The 22,675-nt window shown below is 39.2% G+C and overlaps 1 pseudogene; it reads right to left on the reverse strand.

The window, feature by feature from the left end:
• Nucleotides 1–881: 881 nt before the first annotated feature.
• LOC114702161 lies at nt 882–3,974 on the reverse strand (annotated as a pseudogene).
• Between the last annotated feature and the right edge of the window lie 18,701 nt (nt 3,975–22,675).

The raw sequence follows: 22,675 nt of genomic DNA on the forward strand, positions 1-22,675 counted from the left end.
TTGAAACAACCCTTCTTTAATGAGAGTGAGTGAGTGTACTTAACACTCTGGGTTTCAATATAAGATGGCATTTGAAGGCATGGTCTCTCTGCAGCAAGAATAACAACAGTGCCATTAAAATAGAAAGAGTCCGATTCTGGAAATGGATATACCTAATAAAATAGAGAATTACTCATCGTGAGAGTAATACAGACCCAAAACAGCCGTTTTCAAATGTCTATTTTTCAGGAGATTTGGTTGAATTTTAAGAGAAGGGTCCCAGAACTGAGTTGATGTACAATGCTAAGACTTGAAAAGAAATGTAATAAGGGCATTTTAATGATGAAGTGTTTATAGCGTATAGGACCAATAGAGGCATAAGTGGGCCATGGTTCAGTGTGGGGGTCTGGCAGATGAAAGTGACAAAAAAGCTTTAAACACAAGACTAGATGGAAAAGTTAATGAGGGATAACCCAAGAGAAGAGGGGATAAAAAGAATGAATTTTATGACCAATTGAACATGGACTTGATTTTCCTAAATGACATTGACTTTTTACCAGAACTTAGCAAAAATGAGTAATTCTAGGGAAATCACAAAAATGAGCTGATTGAAACACTTTAAATATATACTGTCCCACAACCAGAATTTCTATTGTTTGGCAATGATGAGTTATAAGTCACTTGTCCTCTTTAAGGACTTTGTATAAGAGAGGTCTATTCTCTGTCAATTTTCACAAGTATTTTTTAAAGTTAAAAATGAAGCCATCCCCCAAGTAACTCCCCAAACAATCAATAATGGCTTACATAAAATTTACAGTGAATATACTCAGCAAACATCTGTATGTACAACTACATAATGTGCACGTTTGTCTGTTACAAACCACTGGATCTTGATGCCAGCTTCATGAAGAATTGTCTGCTTCTGTGTAGCTGATACCTTCAGGGACATCTGTCACTTCCAGCACTATTCCCAGCAGAGCATTTGCTGTCTCTCAGTCGGTGGAGTGCTTGTCTCTTGCTCCATTTTTTTTTTCTTCAATCTACTCTGTCCCTGACACACTGCGAATTGACTGGTCACAGAGCAAATGGACAGACTGTGCTGTAATGACTGCCCATTAGAGGGAATGGTGCCCACCATCCTGTGAAGGACCCTCAGACTTGTGGGACTATATGAGGACAGGCAGGAGATTGAGTCCAGTGCAGGCAGCATGGTGACAGGAGAGGGTGCTCGAGACTAAGAGATATGACAGGGCTGTTGCACCGGTGTGTGTTGACCTGAGGTTACTGTCAGGATTGTACAAGTCTCCAGGCTTCTGACCCTGCTGGTCTACACTGTAATGTCTGTAGTGACTCCACTGGACCATGGGTGTGTGTGTGTGTGTGTGTGTGTGTGTGTGTGTGTGTGTGTGCGCGCGCGCGCGCGCGCGCTGTTGTTCTTTAGGCACATTCAATTGCATGATTAATGCACTTGGTCCAGAAGGTGGCATTCCTGTGCACTGCTGTGCTATCTGTGGTGAGCTTCAGAGAGAGGGAGGCTGAGGTATCTGATACTAATTAGAGCCAGGAGGCTGCAGAAACCCTATAGAAGGACATGGACAAGTTTGCTGTGCTAGCAGGATCATACTGAACATGGGTACAGGCCCTGCTAGCAGGCCTCCTTCCACAGGCTGACTTGAGGGACCAGCATGGGCTGTTGGAAAGGTGGCTGGACAATATTTTGTGAGTCACTGCATAGTAGAGCTTGGTAAGAAGGCAGCAGAGTGAACTGAATTCAGGGCCTTGCATATGGCCTCCCATGCCACTTCTCTGTTTGTTGAGGAGATCCTGGTTCTGAGGCTGCTGGACCCCAAGCACGTAACTTGTGTGCTGCTGGCTAGGAGTCATGAGCTATAAAATAGGCTATTGAGAGAGGCAGCTGTTGACCATGCTGGGGGCTATAGGCCACCAGGTGTGTATATGTGTGCGTGCCTGTGTGAGGGGGAAGAGAGAGAAGTGGATATTGCTAGCTTGATACTGTCCAAGGATATTAAAAATAACTGGATCTGTGGAGGGGCCTGCAGGTAGCCTTGAAGTGACAGGATTCGTTGTGAGTAGGTGGTAGAAGGAGAGAGGTGCAGTGGTTGGAAGTAGGGAACAGCTAGCTTGTAGAAGTCATGGTGGAGCTAAGTTGCTGAGGATGCTGGGGGAATATTTGGGGCTGGAAGAGAGATGAGAATGGATCAGCTGCCTCAGTTGAATGCCATTTGTCTGAAGGGGTTGTTGAGGTCATTTGCCTACTGTGAAATCATGGGATTATTCCAGGGTGATGGTTGATGAGGAGAGGGGGTCAGAGCAGGAAGTTGTTGTTGCTACTGTTGTTACAGCTGGGCAGTACAAGGGAGAAGGCCCGACAGACTGGAGTGAGATGACCTGGTTGCTCATGTTTGGGCCACCTAGTGCCGCACCTGGCTGCTACCACTGCTGTTGGCTCTGATGAGGATGGAAATTCCACTGGAGTTCCTTGATTGGGTGATAGGATCACATCATCTGGACTGAACCTTCTGAACCTGCGCTGCTCTGAGGCCATGGCTCCAGGGATTTGAGTTCACCATCTATGCTACTCTGGCAGTTGCTTGAGGTGTGGCTCAGACTTTCTAGTTCCCCATATGTCATTTAGATAACTACTCTAGTCAGTCTCTGGGCAAAAACTCTCTCTCAGACTCTTTGATATCCTCTCTGTCTTCCATTGATTTTATTCTGCAGTGGAACTCTGATCAGTGTATGATATCCATCCACACTGTCCTCATCTCTCTTGAAATGAATCTCTATTGATGTAGAGATTCATAGTCAAACACTAGGCAGAGCTTGGGGAGTCTTGCAGAGGAGGGGGGAAGAAGGATTGTGGGAGCCAGAGGGGTCAAGGACACCAGGAGAACATGACCCACAGAATCTACTAGACAGGGCTCACAGGGGCTCACAGAGACTGAAGTGGCTATCACAGAGCCTGCATGGATCTTCGATGGGCCCTCTGCATGCATGCTATGGTTGTTTAGCTTGGGGGTGGTTGTGGGATTCCTAACAATGGAAACAGAGGTATCTCTGACACTTTTGCCTTCTGTTGGTACCCTTTCTCTCCTACTAGGTTGCCTTGTCAAGCCTTGATATGAGTGAGGGTTTGTGCCTAGTCTTATGGCATCCTGTTATTCCAAGTTCAGTTGATATCCCTGGAAGGCCTGCTGTTTTCTGAAGGGAAGCAGAGAAGTGGATATGTGGGAGAGGGGAAGTGGGTGGTAAGGGCTTGGAGGAGAGGAGGGAAGGGAGGCTGAAGTCGGGATGTATTATATGAGAGAATTATAATCATAAAAAGGAATTCTCTATTCTCATCTTTTATGAATCCTGAGAACCAATGTTCAAGGATAATTGCATTGATGATTTTCTTTCCCAGTTTGGTCAACATTGTTGGCCATCTCTAAATAAGTAGCTCCCTGTTGTAATAGCATTGGTGATATGAAATTGTCTGTGGGAAGTTCTTGAACAGGTTACTGTTGCCATTAATAAGCTGCAGAATCTCCTGCTCTAATTTTCACAGGATCATTCTATCTCTTGGGCTCTTTTTCAGATTAGCTAAATTCAAATAGGTCTATTCCAGTGGAGTCCGTATATTCTTGGCAGGAGTCTCTAGATAACATTTCCCTTGAGAACTTTTCTTTGCTTTTGACCTTGCCTTCCCTTTCAAAGATATCCTTGTGGATTTTCTTCCTCCCTGTCAGAAAGAAGGCTGATACGGAGTTGTACAACAATGTTATACATACTGTCAGGCTGCATACCAGCTTGAACTTGGAGCTTGACTTGGTTCTTTTCCTGGTGTAACCATGCCCAGATGTTCTGCTCTGTCTCCTGATATAAACCAATATCTTCATCATCATTCTCAGCTTCTTCCTACTTGGAGTCTTAGATATAAACCTGTTTTTGTTTACAGATTCATCCACCAGGTTTTGTTTTTCTGATTCTTTCATTGTTCCTGGACTTTCCTATATACTGACTGTTTGACATTTCTTTAGCACAATACAGTAGCCTCCATGGATTTCTGAGTAAATTTCTCAGTGAATTCAGTGTGAGTATAGAATCTCATTTAAGGAACAAATTTACCCCAATCTCTGACATACACACCTGGGTTCATCTATGCAGATGAAGTGTTCAGAACAGTATTCATCAAGAATAATTTTGAGAGACACTGAGGAACAACAGTAGGTAGCCTCTGGCAATTCACCTGGCCAGAAGGGCTGGAGCTGGTGAGTCACCTTATCTTCTATTTCCGCTCTTTACTCAGCTGCTGCTAGGCCCAGATAACAGTCTGAAGGCTGTGGGGTTCTTTCGGTGTCCTTAATTGGAGTCTGGGGTGTGGAGGCAGGGGAACAGAGAGGGAGAAAGAGTGGGCATCATGAAGGAGGTAGAGAAAGGAAGAAAGAGGGGCAATTCAGAAACGAAGAAAAACAGGGAAGGTGAAGTCCAAACTTTTTAAAGTCTACAATTTGTCATGTTACAGTATAGAACTATACCATCCCCAAGAGCTCAGGCTTGAAGTTGAAGCTTTTATCAGCATTAGGGTGGTGGGAGATTTAGGAGATGGAACCTGGTACAAGGAGATTTCATTGTGTGTTCCTCTAAGGGGATTCTCAACTTTCTCTCTCTCTCCTTCTCTTCCCTTTCTCTCTCTGTATATGTCTCTGTCTCTGTCTCTCTCTGTCTCTCTCTCTCTCGTGTGTGTGTGTGTGTGTGTGTGTGTGTGTGTGTGTGTATATCTTTCTCTGTCTCTCTATGTACATCTCTCTTTCATTCTGTTTCTATCTATTTATCATCTGTATGTATGTGTTTTTTCTTTTTATTTCTTTCCTATTGACACAAATATGTGACTAAGCCTCCACAATGTATGGTCTTGCCAATGTTATGGAAAGTACAAACAGTGGACAAAATCACCCAGAAAGAATGTCAAGGATGAAGAATTAGTTCAAGAAAAAAGTATGTTTACATACATGGAAAAGTAGATTATATAAGCATGACTACTCCTGAAAGTGACCCACAAGATAAACAAGAGTCCGTAGGCCAGAAAAGGGATGTGAAATAAAAATGGAAGGTATGGTGAATTTGCTCAATTAAAATGTAGCAAAACATTTCCCCAATTGGAGGAAGAAAAGGAAAATACAAACATACAGGAAACTTCTAGATCCTGAAATAGATAAAATCAGAGAACAAACTTCCATGTCATTATAGTCAGATATCCATTACAGGAAATCTTCATTCTTAACATACCTGGATTAATAATCACTCCAGAGATACAACTCTAGGCCCTGCATTGAAGCTGTTGCCAGAAAGCATTAACAGAAGAGCTAAAACCAACCCAAATGGAGGTGAGGTATATTATAATAGCATAGGCTGGAAACTCATTCTGAATGATAGAGAAAAAGAAAAATCCCAGTGCATTTTAGTAACACACTCTTTCATCTAGGCACCCAAATCTATGCAAATGCCATCATGTTGCTGCTACAAAGGACAAGAGCTATGAGTGCAATTGTGCTTTCCTTAATAAGGTGGAATGTAATCACAAACTGTAAAAAAAGTCAATTCTCCTTAATGTAATTTGCTTGTGTCAATTATTTGTCACAAGGAGATGTGTGTGTGTGTGTGTGTGTGTGTGTGTGTGTGTGTAGAAAGAAAGAATAAAATAAAATAGAAAGGTAGAAATTGAGTAACACACACATATACACACAGAGAGAGAAAGAGAGAGATACAGAGAGAGAGTGAGAGAGATAAAAGATCAGAGACGGAGTGATAGTGAATAGGAAATAATGGATTTTTTGATTTCAGGCTCCAAGATGGCAAGAAACAGGACAGGAATAGGGAGGAGAAGGGAGAGGAGAAAAAGAGAAGAAGAGGAAGAGGAGGAGAAGGAGGAGGAGGAGGAGGAGGAGGAGGAGGAGGAGGAGGAGGAGGAGGAGAAGAAGAAGAAGAAGAAGAAGAAGAAGAAGAAGAAGAAGAAGAAGAAGAAGAAGAAGAAGAAGAAGAAGAAGACAATTTATTGCACTGCCTGGGCCCAGTTCATGGCCAAGGACAGAGCTGTTTATAAGTTTTTCATTTGGAACATTGTAGAACTCAGTACTGTCAGGGACATTTCCAAAGCAGTGTCTTTGATGCTTATATGCTTTCCAAGCTCCATATCAAGTTACATTGATGCAAGAGTAGTGACATTAATTGCAAGGTGGTCAGGAATCCATCACTGGAAACCAAGGAGAACTAAATACCCCATCATGATTTAGAGTTGCTGGTGCTGCCCTACCAACTCTACTAAAGCCCATGTAAATATCTCTCTTCATAAGGACAGAAGCAAAACCATCTGGTAAAAAATAAAATAAAATAGAAATTATACTTAAAAAAAGAAAAAATGAATCATATGCAACCTAATAAACAACTCAATTTCTAATATTAACCTGGTAAAATACGGAAGAAGAAGCATCAGTCCAACCAAGTTAAAAAAAATTGTAGGAATGAGTAAGACGTGAATAATAATCTTAAATGTAAAAGGTCTTAGCTCTATGATTAAAGATTCAGTTCTCCATTTAAGAGTCCCTGTGTGAAAGGTCTGGTTAAAAGATTCCACATAAGATCAGCATTTTAACATTGTAAAAATTAAAAGAAAATTCTACAAGCCATAAGAAAAAAAATCAGTGTTATTCACTGGATGAGAATCTAGGATCTAGTTTGAAGGATCATACTTCCAAAGATCTCATTTTAGACCATAAGGTAAACCTTAAGTATGAAAGATACAAAATAGTGTCCTGGAGGGTTTTAGAATACACAGTGGAATAAAACCAGCAATCAGTTATAAGAAAAACCAAACTTATTATAAAAATACCCAGAGACCAAACTAAACAGTATGCCATTAAATAAATCAAGGTTATGTATTTAAACTCTGGAATAAACTCTGGAACAAGAATGGTAACAATGTTTTAGAAACTTTGGGATTCAGCAAAAGCAAATCAAAGGGATTTTTAACACAGGTGAGTGCTTATGTTGAAAATTCATTGAGATATCAAAAACTAAGTCTCAAGACAGGAACAACAAATGAAACTTCGAAGGGGTTTATGTGGTGATATTTTGATTATACACTTATAAATAAAGCTTGCCTGGAGATCAGAGAGTAGAGCTAGCCACTAGAGGCCAGGTAGCAGTGGCATACACCTTTAATCCCAGCACTTGGGAGGAAGAAGCAGGAAGACCAGGAGTTCAAGGCCATGCTGGGCTACTGAGATTGAATCTGTCTAAAACAGAGCCAGGTGGTGGTGGTAGCTCACATCTTTAATCCCAGCACTAGGGAGATGGCAACAGGAATATGAGGCAGGTGGAGAGAGGATTAAGCCATTCAGTCTGAGGATTCATAGAGACAAGAGCTTGCCCCCTTTTGGCTGAGGATTTAGTAGATGTAAGAACTATTGGCTGGCTGCTCTGCTTTTCTGATCTTTCAGCTTTCATCCTGATATCTGACTCCAGGTTTATTAATAAGAGCAATTAGAATTTGTGTTACAGGTTTATGTTTGTAAATAATACTTGTCATGGCAAATATTAATGAAAAAGAAACTAAAGGAACTATATAAAAAAAACACCAAATAAAGTTTTGGTTCTTTTCAAAACATAAAGATTGACAAATCTCTCATAAAACAATTAGAGAGATCACTCAAATTAGTAAAATTACAGATAAAAATGCATGGATGCAAAAAGCAAAACATGGAATAATTATGATATACACTGAAAGCATTAATTAATGCAAGAAATAGCTGACTGTTTAACATACCAAAACTAGTACAGCATGAAAAATATAAACAGATCAAGGACTAGCAGTGAGATTGAAACAGTGATAAGCTCACAGAAGGAAGGAAAGGGCTGGGGCTGATGGATTCACAGCCATTTTGCCAAAGTTTTAACAAAGCATTAAGATCAGTGCTCTTCAAACAACTCCATAAAGTATAAAGGGAGATAACAGCATCTGATTCATTCTTTAAAGCTTTTACTATTCTAATATCAAAACAATATCAGGACACAATAAAGTGATGGATCAATTTTTATTATATACCCAGACTGAATATTCCTAGTGGAAAACGTGAAAAGCAAATTAGTAAAAAAAAATAGTGTTATTGACCATGATCACGTTAATTCCACTCAAGAACACAAGGATGGTTCTCATATGAACATCAACAGGAAGAAATCAAGGAAAGGAATCCAGCAAAGTTCAACATCCTTTCATCATAAAACCTCTGTGGAAATTATGTATAGAAGGAACATATATCAACATTATAAAGATTATGTATGAAAAACAAATTATATTACATTGGAGAAACCTCACAAATATTTGTTTGAAAATAAGTAATAAGTTATTTCTGTCTTTGCCTCATTTTCAAGTAATACAACAGAAAGAAATCAAAAGAACACTATGAAATAGGTAATTAACTCTTGATGCAGATACCATGATCTCCTACATAAAAGGTATTACAGACTTGACCAAGAAAATTTCTTGCATGTGATCAGCACTTTCAGCACAGTTGTGGCATGTATAAGTAACATGCAGTTCCTACCTATAACTTGATGCAAAGAAGACAGAAAAATAAAGCCTTTCACAATTGCTTAAAAAAATAACATACTATAACCAGAAATAAATGTTTCTAAAGAGGTAAAAGATCTCAACAACAACAAAAACAACAACAAAAAAAAACCATAAACATAAGGTAAAGCATAATGTAAGAAGTCCTAGAAGATAGAGAGACCACACATACTCATGGCTTGGCAGAATTAATATTGTGAAATTTGATATGCTACTGAATGTCAATATCTCAAGTCCCTTAATGGGCAAAATCACAATGACATTCTTTGGAGAATTTGAGAAAATAATTTAAAAGTCATAGGGAGGAAAAAAGGTTCTGAAAAACCCAAGCAATGTGATGAAGAAAGAACAAGGTTAGAGTTATAAAATTTCCTCATTTAAATTTGTACTAGAGATCAATAGTGACAGAAACAGCATGGTATCAGCACTTGATCAAACATGTAGAGAAAAGAGAGAGAATGGATAATCCAGAAAAAAGGCAGGTGAGATGGGTTAGTGGGTAAAGACACCACTATGAGGACCTGAGTTGATTCCTGGATCCAAAGGAGGAGAGAGAGAAAAATGGTCCTGCAAGTTGATTTTTGACCACCACAAAAGTGTTTTGATGCATGTTTTGGCAACTGTCAGCCCAGATACATACATGACACATACACATAAATTACTTAAAATTACGTTACTCTAAACCCATAGACTGACACCTATTTAACATTTAAGAAAAGTATAAAATCATAACATGAAAAAATGCATTTTAAAAAATGTTACTGGCTAGATGTGGAACAAGGATGACTGGACTGCTACTCACATCACCAGTGAGGCTACCTGGAAAACGGGACCCCAAAAAAGACACGGAGAAATGGATGAGATCTACATGAACAGCCTGGTCATGAGTGGGAGCAATGAAGGGCGACGGTCGAGGGAAAAAGAGTGGGAGATCCTAGCTGGATCAAGAAAAGAGAGGGAGAACAAGGAATAGGAGACCATGGTAAATGAAGACCACATGAGAAGGGGAGGAAGCAGAGAGCTAGGGAGGCCCACGGAGATCCACAAAGATACCCCCACAAAAGACTGCTGGCAATGGTCGAGAGACTGCAGGAACTGACCTACTCTGGTGATGGGATGGCCAAACACCCTGATAGTTGTGCCATAAACCCCATCCAAGGACTGAAGAATCTGGATGCAGACATCCACGGCTGGGCCCCTGGTGGAGCACTGGGAGTCTAATTAGTGAGAAAGAGGAGGGTTTATATGAGCATGAGCGAGAATTGTTGAAGCCAAGGTTGGATAAAGCACAGGGACAAATAACCAAATGAATGGAAGCACAGGATCTATGAACCAAAGGCTGAGGGGCCCCCAACTGGATCAGGCCCTCTGAATGGGTGAGACAGTCATTTGGCTTGATCTGTTTGGGAGGCAGCTGTGCAGTGGTGCCGGTTCCTGGGCTCGTTGCATGAGTTGGCTGTTTGAATCCTGGGACTTATGCAGGGACGCTTGGCTCGGTCTGGGAGGAGGGGACTGGACCTGCCTGGACTGAGTCTATCAGGTTGATCCCGGTCCTCGGGGGAGACCTTGATCTGGAGGAGGTGGGAATGGGGGTGGGCTGGGGGGGAGGGGGAGGGGGGCGAGAGGGGAAGAACAGGGGAATCTTATGTGGAACTGAATGGTGTTGTTAAAAAAAAATGTTACTGAAGAAAGTGTGTGCACACCTAGAACAATGAAACTAGGTCTGCATCTCTCCAAATGACAAGTATCAATCCAGAAACAGATGATAGACCCTTTGAAAGACCTGGATTGACATACACTTACAATATTGAACATGTACATATTTTCCACAGGACCCTAGTACACCAGAAATTATTCCAAGAATGAGCAAGTGGAATTTCATGGAATTAAATACCTATTGACAGTAATAAACTATCAAAGCAGACAGAGCGCATAAAGAATGGGAGAAATAAAACAAATCTTTGTCAACTCTATGTCTGACAGTAGACTATTACTAATCACATCCTTTTCTATCATGTATTTAACCATTCAGGTCTGTCTTTCTATCTATCCATCCTTCTACTGTGCTCCAGAGAATAAATGCAAAGACTTAATAAATATGTGAAGAATATTTGTTCAATATATTTGCTCATCAGGAAAACACAAATTAAAATGTATTCAAAACATCATCTCACATGAATCTGAATGGATATATACAAGAAGACAAATTGTGTCAAGGCAATGGAAGGAGAGGATTGCTTATGCACTGCTGGTGGGAATGTAAGCTGATTCAACTATTAAAGACATCATAGTGTACATTCTTCAGAAACTGAAAATAAAAACCTCCAATGCAATTCTACCAGTATACTATATACCAACAGATGAATGAACAAATAAAAAACGACAAATAAAAAGCAAATGCACACACACTAAATAGACTTTAACCACAAAGAAGAATAAATAATGCCATGTGTTATAAAAGATTAAACTTTATACTCTCTTATTAAGTGAAATAAGCCAGACTGAAAGAGACAAATGCCAGGTTTGTCCCCTGATATGAAAAGTACAGATTTTTACACACACACACACACACACACACACACACACACACACACACTATATGCACACATGTAGAAAATAGAACATGTTGGTGAGAACACCCCCAAAAGTGATCATAATGGGAAAGTATAGCTATGGTTCAAAAGAATACAGAATTATATCATAATGTGTTTTCCATAATGTGTGGATTTAAATTACATCATATGAAATTATGCATTGTCTTCTATGAGGACAAGAAGGAGGCAGAAGACACAAACAAATTTGTGGGAGTGAGTGAGAGCCAGGTACAATGAAATACAGAAATGAAATATTATTCCTAAAAGCATGATTTTGTGTAATAATTGAAATTTATTTTGAAAAATAGAAATATCATGAAAATATAAGAATGAAAAATGTACTTATTAGTATTTAAAGAAGAAAAATCATTATATTAATATGTGATAAAGGTAGATATTAAAGTAAAATTATTAGAAATAGAGACACATAAAGCCTTATTTAATGATAACTAAAGCAATCAAACAAGAAAGCAAAATTATCCTAAACATATATACACCAAACCAAAATAGCCTCAAGTACAGTAAACAAAATTGTTCTGAGCTGAAAGGATCAATAGATGAATCTATCATTATTCTAATATCTTAATTTTTCTGGATGGTTTTCATGAAGGGAAATTGACATTTTCAAGTTGTTCTGTATCTTTTGACAGTATCATGCAGTTTGCTTTCTACTCTATTTACTTACTGTACTACATTAATTCACTCAGAAATATGCAATAATCCATGGAATACTGGATTTAAACTCAGTTGATCATGGTCAGTGAACTTTCAACTCTGCTATTCATTTTGGCTTAGCAGTGTCTAACTTAAAATATTAGTCTGTGTTTTAACCTGGAAGAAATTGTTGTACAGTTTTCTTTTTTGTTGTCCTGTCCCCGTCGATTTAAACACGAGGGTGTTAGTACTTTAAAACCATGGGTTTCATAATATTTTCTTTGTTTTGAATTTTATTTGTTTGATTTAAATGTTAAGGTAGGTTACTGGTATGGGACTTGTTGTTATGGGACTGTAAAAGTTCAGCGAAGTAAAACTATAAAGCATATGTATATTATAAGACTACAAGAACTGGTAAGTATGTTGTCTTCCTATTCAGCTCTAGCAGTATTCTGTCAAACATTTAGAAGCCTGTGCCAAAGCCAAGGAAACCATTCTAGTGTCCTTGCTGTTGTGTGGTTACTTTTGTCTTTTCTTTATTGTCACCTTTGAGTTTGACCTTGGTATAACCTAATGGGAAACACATTAGCACAATGAGTGTCTTCAATAACCTCACACATTGAGGAGTGCTTTTCCACTCCTACAGGGTGTCATTCTACAAAACCTAATCTGTTTTATTTGCCCTTTTTATGGATAGATTCACTATCTATAAAACAGTGGAGGTTAGCATAAGATAATGAAACCCTTTGCTACCGGTTCCAACAATTGTAACTGATGTTGTCCTCAGCATCTAAATAGTTTTTTTAAGGTAACTACCTTTCTTTCAAATGAGAATGTTTTCATGGCTACTCAAAATCATTCCTCAAAGATGAATATTAGCAGACCAGGGTATCTCTGTGTAATATACTGTTATCTGCACGGATGCCTTTGCCTTCACCCTCTAGAATCCTTTCGAGTGGGGCTGTAGAAATGTGGAAGAATGCTCAGAAAAGTCAGGCAACAATGGGAATATGGTCACATTTCAACTATCACTCCAGCTGCTTCTTCAGAATCCTTCTGGTTTTCACGTATCTTGGATGCCCTTGGGCCACTGCATGTCTATCAAGCAGACTCATCTGCTGAGAATGTCCAGGCCTGCATTTTCTACCATAAAAGGCTCTCATTTTTTCCCAAACAAATATTTTTTTACAGTAAATTTATATCATCAAGAGATACTCTCAACTCTGGTGTACAACATGTGCCTTGGGAATAAATTCATCCCTAATGATTGTTTTTCCCCTGGAGAAAACTGCTCAGTATATTATTTGGGGCACGATTGCACCCAACATAAGAAATGTTTAATTGTGTCCACCTTCATGTCTCTCTACCCTACCCAAATTCATTCACTGTTCTCAGTGCTTCAAATGCATATTGGGGTTACCACAGATGGATTTGGTCTTACATTTACCAAAGATCCACCGTTGTACAAATTGGCAGGAGCTGACCACATACACCTCTTAATCCAATCAATGAACTCTTGTTCAAACTTTATAGCATTCACAGAGGCACAGAAGCATTGCTGCTGACAGAACATTTTTCTGAGGAAGTATTGTTATAATGTCAACACAACTCCTGCCATGTTTTTCCTTTCAAAAGCCATGTTTTCTTCCTATTATCATCACACCTTGATTGCTTCTGCATTTCTTAAATGCAATTGACATGGCAATTTCTACATTGAGATATAGCAAAATGTCCAATGCTGTAAATGTGATCTATGCTGAATCACTGACTAGTGAGGTGATACTCGATAGGGAAACACTACAGTCCTAGCCTTTACCTATCATTATGCTAGGCTTACACTAACAAAAGAAGTAGATTTATCTTAAGAATTAGAAGGCCAATAACTCCACTAAAACAATGTCCAAAGTTCTTCTACTCTCCAACTATCAAAGGAATGACCCTAGTATTACAACATCTGCCAGGTAAGCAGTTGGTAAGAATGTTATAGCCAATACTCTGTATATGCACTAGAGAATGGAAACAACCTGGATAACTCATGTTACCCATAGGAACACACCATTAAAATTTCCTAACGTTATCTCTAACATATCTATGACTCTGTATAAATTATAAAATTGAAGCAGTATTAGAGAGGGAATTAAACTGGATAATATTCTCCTTCCTGAAACATTTTTGTCTGGGATAAATTCAATCAATATTTTCTTTTAACAATTTGTTTTATAAATCATTTGTGGAAATAGAATATTTAAGTAACAAGTATATTTCATATAATAATCTAGGTGCCCAGAAACAGTTTAGGTTTAATGTAGTCAGAAACACAACTTTGATGGGTTATTCCTAGTGGTTAGAGTGTAGAGAATTCCTATCTGTTGGAATACACCTCGCCCACATTCAATTACCCTGGGATATTGGTTAGACAATAGGCTTTAGTTGAGAAAAAAAAATATTCTAATTATTTATTTTCTTTCTTGACAGTAATAGACTAGTTATTCAGTTTATTTTGTTGTATTTTATTCATATTACTAGTTCACTCTAATGAACTCTTCCAATCTAGATATGGATTGTGTTTTGTGCTCTTGGTGCCTTTCTATAAAGAGGTGCAATTGTTAAGTTTGCTTGGTTGTCTGAAAGTAGCTTTAACATTTTGCTTGAGAGAGCACTTACTTTGATGTTCTCTGTAGCCAAATTTTGCATCCATTTGTTCGTATTTTAGGTTGATTACTCCTTTTATGAACATCAATTTTTATTACAGTAATATTCACAATAGCCAAGTTTCAGAAAACATGTGAATGATTCTAGGTTAATTTCTATCTCAACAGACATTTTGAGTCATCTTGGTTAACCATTTATTAAGTGTAGATAGGAGATAATTTTTCTGTCTAGTGTGTGACTTGAGCTATGGTTACAGCACTTCCTTCGTTGTATTGTGCCACAAAGACTCAACTAACTTAGAATCTTTATATCAATTTTATAGGCATAGGAGATAGTGCGTCTATGTTGCTTGTCGTCCCTAAACAGATTCTTGTTGAATGTCATGCCTGGCAGTATTCTTTGTTGGTAGACCATTCCTTTGGTAAGTAGATATTGGAAGACTGTCATATATTCACTCAGAGATAAGTGTCAACTCCCAAATGCTCTGTGCCTGGCAAACCAACTCTTTGTGAGTGTAAAGATGACAGCTGTAGAATGGTGCCATGGAGGTGCTAACGAATGCAGTTCTCTGTAGAATCCCTTGTCTGTCTGAGCTACAGCATAGGGATAGAAAAGGCTGTGGTGGATCTGGGTTATAGTGGCTGGAGTGTAAATTGGGATTATAAAGTGCTAAAGCAATTGAGAAAGAATTAGTGAGAATCAGAAAAGAGTGTCAAAGAGGAAGCACTGGGGGAGGTTTGGGTTAGCCCCAAGTGAGAATTTCTAGGGAAAGTTTGATAGAGTGGTTGATGTGACACTCAAGGGTTTCTGGAAGATTAGAAAGTAGAAAAGACAGTTTCATAAAGAATCAAGAGGTGCAGATATAGGCACCGAACCTGCTAATGTTGTAAATAAGATCCATTGGATAGGAATCACTCCAAGGAAATTCCCTAGGAATGACCAGTGTTGCCCACCTATGTGTGCACACAGCACCTGTGACGAGGCTCTCACTGTTAAATTATGGATATACTGAACCATGTTGATTTTGCCTGATCTTATCTGATATCAGAAGGTAAGTAGGGTCAGGCCTGGTTAGTACTTGTATTGGAGAACCTTGAAAACTTAATAGTGTGCTGAATTCTAATTGGGAATTAAGTGGATATAATCTTGAAATTCATTGGAGAATTTGAGCAGCAAGATGTAGATAAGTAGATTGTTGCTAGAGTTTTCCTGCCTTGCCCACAGTCAGGACAAATCTTGGTCACCCGCCAGTCCCACAGCCGCTCAGACCCAACCAAGTAAACACAGAGACTTATATTGCTTACAAACTGCATGGCCATGGCAGGCTTCTTGCTAACTGTTATTATAGCTTAAATTAACCATTTCCATAAATCTATACCTTGCCACATGGCTGGTGGCTTACCAGCGTCTTCACATGCTGCTGGTCATGGCAGCGGCTGCAGTGTCTCTCCGCCTCAGCCTTCTGCTTCCCACAATTCTCTTCTCTCCTTGTCCCACCTACTTCCTGCCTGGCCACTGGCCAATCAGTGTTTTATTTATTGACCAATCAGAGCAATTTGACATACAGACCGTCCCACAGCAGTAGATGGAGAATGTGTCCATTCCTCTCTTTACTTCTGGTCAGGGTAAGCAATGTGAGATGCTTACACTAAGGCAGCTCAGTGTTCCTGTGAGTGAGTCTCAAATTGATGAAGACTAATGACTTATTGGTAATAATATTTATACAAACTCCATTTTTGATCATGAAGATCAAATACTTAACAAAAGCAAATTGGGTAAGAACGTTTATTGTTTATTTTATTATGAGGGGACACAGTTCATTATAACAGGGAATGTGAGCCTGATGATCACATTGCTTCCATAATCAATAAAAAATGATTGATGAATGTTGTTGAGCTACTGGTTTTGTCCATTTTATTTAATCTGAGTTACAGGCCATGGAATGGTGCTGCCCCATTTAGGTGGTCTTCGTACCTATGATAGTCTAATTTTGAGACACCAGTGGTATTGCCACTCTGTAAATCAGTGTGGAGTTTGCTCACAAATGTAGAAATAGACCTACTGCTTAGGTCAGCTATATAACACTTGGGGATATAACAAAAGGACTTTATATTCTAGCACAGAGATACTTCTTCATCCATGTTTATTGCTGCTCTATTCACAATAGTTGGAAAATGTAAACAGCCTAAATGTCCATCAACTTATAAATGGATAATTAAAATACTGTACATACACATAATAAGAGAAATAAAATTATGAAATTTACTGGTAAATAGGTAAAGCTGCTAATACTCAACCCAGGTCAAATTCTCTATCACAAATAGACCCTAGCTTTGAATCTTTTGATTTGTATGTTTAAGTTGGAGTAGTTAGAAATAAGGAAATTAGAAAAGGCTCCTGATATGGAGGAGCAAGACTTCAAGGGTTGGGGATAGGGGGAAGGGAAATGATTGAATATGATGAGTGTAGTGAGTGTGGCAAGAGAGGGAAGGGCAAAGGAGGATTTATGAGCCCAAATAACACTAAAACCCTTTCAAAAAGACTAATGGACATCCACTAATGTAGAAGCTTCCAAAAATACACACACACACACACACACACACACACACACACACACACACAAATGATTTAAACGAAATATGCTCATGCTACAGGGTGATGCCTCTCCAAGATATCACAGGCAATCAAAACAGGTCATGGTGCCAGGTGTGGGTTATCCACCATTCAGTTATTTGTCAGATAGTCAAAACAAATCTACTTACTATCATTGCAGCCAGTTATACTCCAGAACTTAGTAAGACCATTTTGCTGAAGAGCCCACATTATCTGAGTCATGAGACATATGGATATCAGACAGGCACTAAGCTTCATTCCTATTAGTAAACTTTCAAAGTGCTGCAAGATGTTATACATGCTATGGGGGAAAGGAAGCAACCAACATCCTTAACCAGAAATGAACCATGTAAGCTACAATAATAACTGAATTGCCAAGATATGCCCATTGGTACAACAGCAGCATGAGCACAATGAGAAAAACCAGGCACTTCCTGGTTAGATTGCTCCACAAAGCAGAATCATGTCTGCTCTTGTTAACTGGGCTAAGAACCTATGGCTAGGCAGGTCCTAGGCCCTGTGAGAGAATCTACTGCTATTGTTATGCTAGATGAACATAATATTAAACTGCTTCCCAAACACCTATCATTACACTCATGTACTAGTGGAGTTCTCAACATGCATCAAAGAAGGTACATTCTATAATAGATGATTAATACAAAGATACACAAGGTGTCAAAATGCAGAGAATAAGACATGTGGGTTCCTAAGCCCTCAATAGGACATCTATATTACACCGTCTTCTCCCAATTCTCAGGAATCATAACTGAAAAGGGGTGGTGTGATGGCTATTCCTGGGTGTCAACTTGACTACTTCTTGAATTAACTAAAACCCAAACATCTGGGTATATCTGGAAGGAATTTTTTCTTAATTAAATTGTTTGAAGTGGGGAGACTCAATTTTAATCTGAATCTTTTAAGGTGGGAAGATATATCTTTAGTCTGGGACATGCCTTCTGCTGGTAGCCCTTATAAAGGACATGGAAGAATGAAGCTAGATCTTTGCCTGCTTGCTCTCACTTTTGCTGGCAAGTCCATTCCTTCATCGGCAATAAACCCACTTCTTCATGATTCTGGCATATGCTAACGATCAACTGAGATATCCAGCCTCATGGACTGAACAACTCCTGGATTCTTGGACCTTCCATTGGTAGACAGCCATTGTTGGACTACTGGACCAGAGCCTGTAAGCCATTCTAATAAATCCCATGCATATATTCTAAGTCTGCACCTCTAAAGAACACTGGTAAGTACAAGTGGTTTTATTATGGGAAATAGAAGCAGAGGAGGAAGGCTGATGAAAAATAGCATTTCCTAGAAAGGGCATTACTATTATACAAGAAGTCCTAGCAGCTAACATGTGTACATATGACCTGTACATGATCAAGTCAGCCAAAATTCCATCATGAATTTCTTAGGTTTCACTTCTGTCTCAGATGTTTTTGGAAATTGATAACTACTGGGCTACAGTAAGTTTTCTTCAATAATGCCACCCATGACAGGCTGTCCATGAGCAGGGGATGGCCCTGTACCCATGTGTGCACTGGCAGTACTACTTGTAGTTGGATGGTTTTAAAAAGTACATGACACTGGGAAGGAAAAGAGATCATGGAGATATCTGAGGAGTTGGAGGGGAAGGAATGGGGGGTGAATTTGATCTCTCTCTCTCTCTCTCTCTCTCTCTATATATATATATATATAGTTATATTACAATTTCAAAGAATAAATAGTAACATAAACAGATTTCACATTTGTATGATTTTGTATTCTTTAAATTTATTTATTTATTTATTCATTCATAATAAAATACAAGTGTATCATTTCTCCATTTCCTTTGCCTCTCTCTAACCCAATCCCTTTCACCTCTCTTTTCTCTTTCTGGAAACTCTGGCCCTCTTTTCTTTAGTTGTTATTGATTCATATATTTATACCTAAACATATAAACACAGCCTACACAAGTGCATTTAATGTTTCTTGCATTTACATGATTCCAGGGATATATATATATTACACTTGGTATTTGATAACTGGAAGCTCATCTCCAGGGACGAATTTTCCTACCTTCTTCATTCCTTATTTGCCTGTAGTTCTTTATGTTTGTTTGTTTTTTGAGACAGGGTTGCTATGTATAGTTTGGATCTCACTCTGTAGACCAGGCTGGTCTAGCACTCACAGAGATCAACCTGCCTCTTCCTTCTAAATGCTGGGATTAAAGGCGTGTGCCACTGCCGCCTGGCTGTAGTTCTTTATCTATGGGTGGGTCGGTCTAATTAAATTTTCCTCTTCCATGTTATTGTGTTGAACTCTATTTCACTTTCAATGGAAGATGCTAGTCAAGAAAAACTTCTTTATCCTACACAAACTTTTCTTGTCCTGTGATTTCTTTTGTTCGTTGTTTGTCACCACTTATGAGATTAACCAAGTATAAAGGTAGACAATCTTGCTTCTGGAATTTCTTCACTAATCTCATTGTATGGGATGTGTCTTTTTCCACTGATGCCAGGTGTCTTCCTAAATTCTCTTCTGCTACTCCTATTATTTTATACATGATTTTGGTTGGCTGAATCTGTGTGACAGTAGATGTTAGCATAATATAAAAGCCTATGACAATGTCTACAAATAGGGATAAATTGATGTTGTCATTCTTCATCTAAGATATTTTATAAGTTAATAGAATCTAATTTAATTCAAAGTTTCTATAGCTTACATAAGTTGTTTCTTCAAGTTAACAAGGTTGAGCACAGCAGAGTAAATGGGAGACATTACAGCTTTTAAATCTCTACAAGATATTTGCATTCTCACCCAATTGTGGTTGCACACACCTTTAATCCCAGTTCCCAGGGACCAAGGTAGTTTAATCTCTGTGAGTTCAAAGTCTGTCTGGCCTATGTAATAAGTTACAGTGCAACCAAGACTTCATGGTGAAACCTCATCTCAAAAAAAGTAAAAATAAAAATAAAAGGTAGAAAATATGTTCTCACATTAGTGAGACATTTGACTTCATTTTCTGTGGGTGATTCTGGTGGGTAAATTAATGGACATCTTGGGAGGAACTTACACTGATAAGCCCAGTCAAGGTCAATAAAGAACTCCAGTCTCATCTGCTGTCCATTCTTGTTTAGAATACTTGTAGTCCCTCTCGTCTCTGTGGCTACCTGTGTACAATGCAACTGCATCAGCCAGACATGTCTGCTTGAAGGGTCCAGGGCTAGAGTCATAGTTTCCACCCCAAAATAATAGTTTAACTTACATACCATACCCTCTTGTAAGGTGTAACACTTCCCAACTGTGGCATACATCATGATTTCAAGCAGAAATGAGTCCCTAGCATATTTCCTTTCACTAATAAAAGTGTGCTGCATAACACAGAAAATACTACATTTTCACCCCTCCCATTCTTCTATTTCCTAATCCAGCCTCTGCTGCTCAGTGCTTCAAATGCTTTTTAGATGATAATGACAGATGTTCATCTATGGGCTCTTATATGTTTGGAGATGAGATGTGTTTCCCTTTTCTCTTGGATTTAGCTGGTTTGAGCTATTGAAGAGTGTATAATACAGACAAAGACAGAGACATAACTTGGTTCCTACTATAGAAACTATGTAGTATGAGATTTGAAAGTCCTGATGATCAGGTCCCTGTGGCTGGGGATGGAAGCAAGGATCCGATCTTTGCTTGGAGAGGCAAAAGAAGTTGAAAGTTGGCCAACATAATGTTTAAACAAAATGTATATTCATCTTCCTTTAGCCTCTTTTCCATCTTTCTAGCCCCCTGTTTCCTCCCTTCGGAGGCCACTCTCAATATGGTTGGGGGTTTTAACATGACCATCACTTTGGCTGTATTCTGAAGACAGACACAAGGATGGGTGGCAACAGCAATTAGGTGTTCCTGGGAGGACTGATTAAGAGGCTGCAGTAGAACTTAATGGTCAAGGCTGGGGATCTAAGATGAAGTAAGAATTTTGATGCTGCCTTGCCTCCTCTGAGCATGTCCAATATCTAATGTAACATCTGCAAAATACATATAATGATAATAACATCCCTGCCAGCAGTCTAATGAAAATAACTGTCCATCTGATCTTGAAGGGGCACATGTCAGAGTGAACATGCAGGCAAGCCAACAAAAATGTACTTGACACACATTTTCATATGTATTAACAAGGATAGTGATGTCATTTCCCCCCCTTATCTACAGTAATTTTGTCAAGTAATTCATTGCTCTGGTTCAATTTGAGTTGCTTGAAAAACTTTTTCATATCCCTAACCACCTTGTAAATGATCCCTTTTCTTTGAATTCAAACAGAGAACGACAGAGTGTGAGAGGAAAACCCAATGATAATTGAAAAAAAAAAACCATATTCCAAGGCTAAAAATATAAAATTCAATATTGTCTAGGGTAAGATTAATGAATTCTCCCTGGAGGAAGCTATCAGCGATTGGCTCCAAGAAGGATAATATCAGTCACTAGATCTGGCCACCAGTAGGGGGTTTCAGGAAAAACTACTTGAAAGAATTATTTGGCCCTTGGATACACAGAGATTAGAGTAATGAAGGAAGGTGTCAAGGGGAACTTTTCTTTGCTAGACTATCAAAGAGAGAAAATGAAAAGCAACCCCACCAGTATGAGGCTTCAGCCATGCTATTTTTGGCTGAGGAGCCCCATTTGAAAACCAATCAAAGAGCAGTCCTGTCTCTGATGCCTCTCAGGTTTGGCTAAGTAAGTACTGACCACGAAAATCTGGAAGGTGAGACCTCAAATTGATTCCATCAGGATGATGTCATCTTGGGTTGCAAGAAAGGATTTCTGTTCTCCACCAATTAAAAGGATACAACTGCATGGAGGGCAAAGTAGGACAAACACAACAAAGTACACAGAGGAGACTCTCTGGGTGAGGAGGGAACCGGAAGTGGTATTGAGTCTGCTGAGGTGGTCAGGAATTTATGTTTGGGACTGGGATGAGTTGTCTTTCCCCCTCAGACTTGACTGCCAAAGGAGATAGCACAATCCAAAGACAGTGAGATGCTTGGTTCTCAACAGAGAAGCCCTCTGAATAGTTCCCTCTGGCATGGAAAAAAACCCACCGAATCTTTGGCTTGGAGGGAGAGAAGATCCTGAGAGTCAGTTGTCTTAAATATTTAACTAAAAAGCACAGTGTTCTACCTGGAGCCTCTTTCCCTGTCTCTGTGCCCAATAAAGATCTGTCTCTTTCCTGGGTCCTCAATAGCCTCCTACAGGGTTTCTATAAGTGTTCAGTAGGGAGGCTCTAGTGACCATCCATTGATACAGGCTATTGCCAGTGTGTTGGATGCAAATGGTAATAGATACATGGAGGCAGAAGATCCCATAATGATATTTGACTTACATAGTTCCAGCTTGCTGGCTCCTGCTGTGCAGTTTCCCTAAGGAGCCTGCTTAGTCCAAGTTAAGGCAATTCCCAAGCCAAACCGCAAGCACAGACTCACAGTGACACAACTGTAACAGTGGCAGTCACATGTATTTGGGTTAGGTTTAATCCTGTGCCAATGGTCAGAGCCTGTAAGCCTGGCCGAAGATT

Source organism: Peromyscus leucopus, chromosome 5 (genome assembly GCF_004664715.2).
Source record: "Peromyscus leucopus breed LL Stock chromosome 5, UCI_PerLeu_2.1, whole genome shotgun sequence".
Classification (NCBI taxonomy): Eukaryota; Metazoa; Chordata; class Mammalia; order Rodentia; family Cricetidae; genus Peromyscus; species Peromyscus leucopus.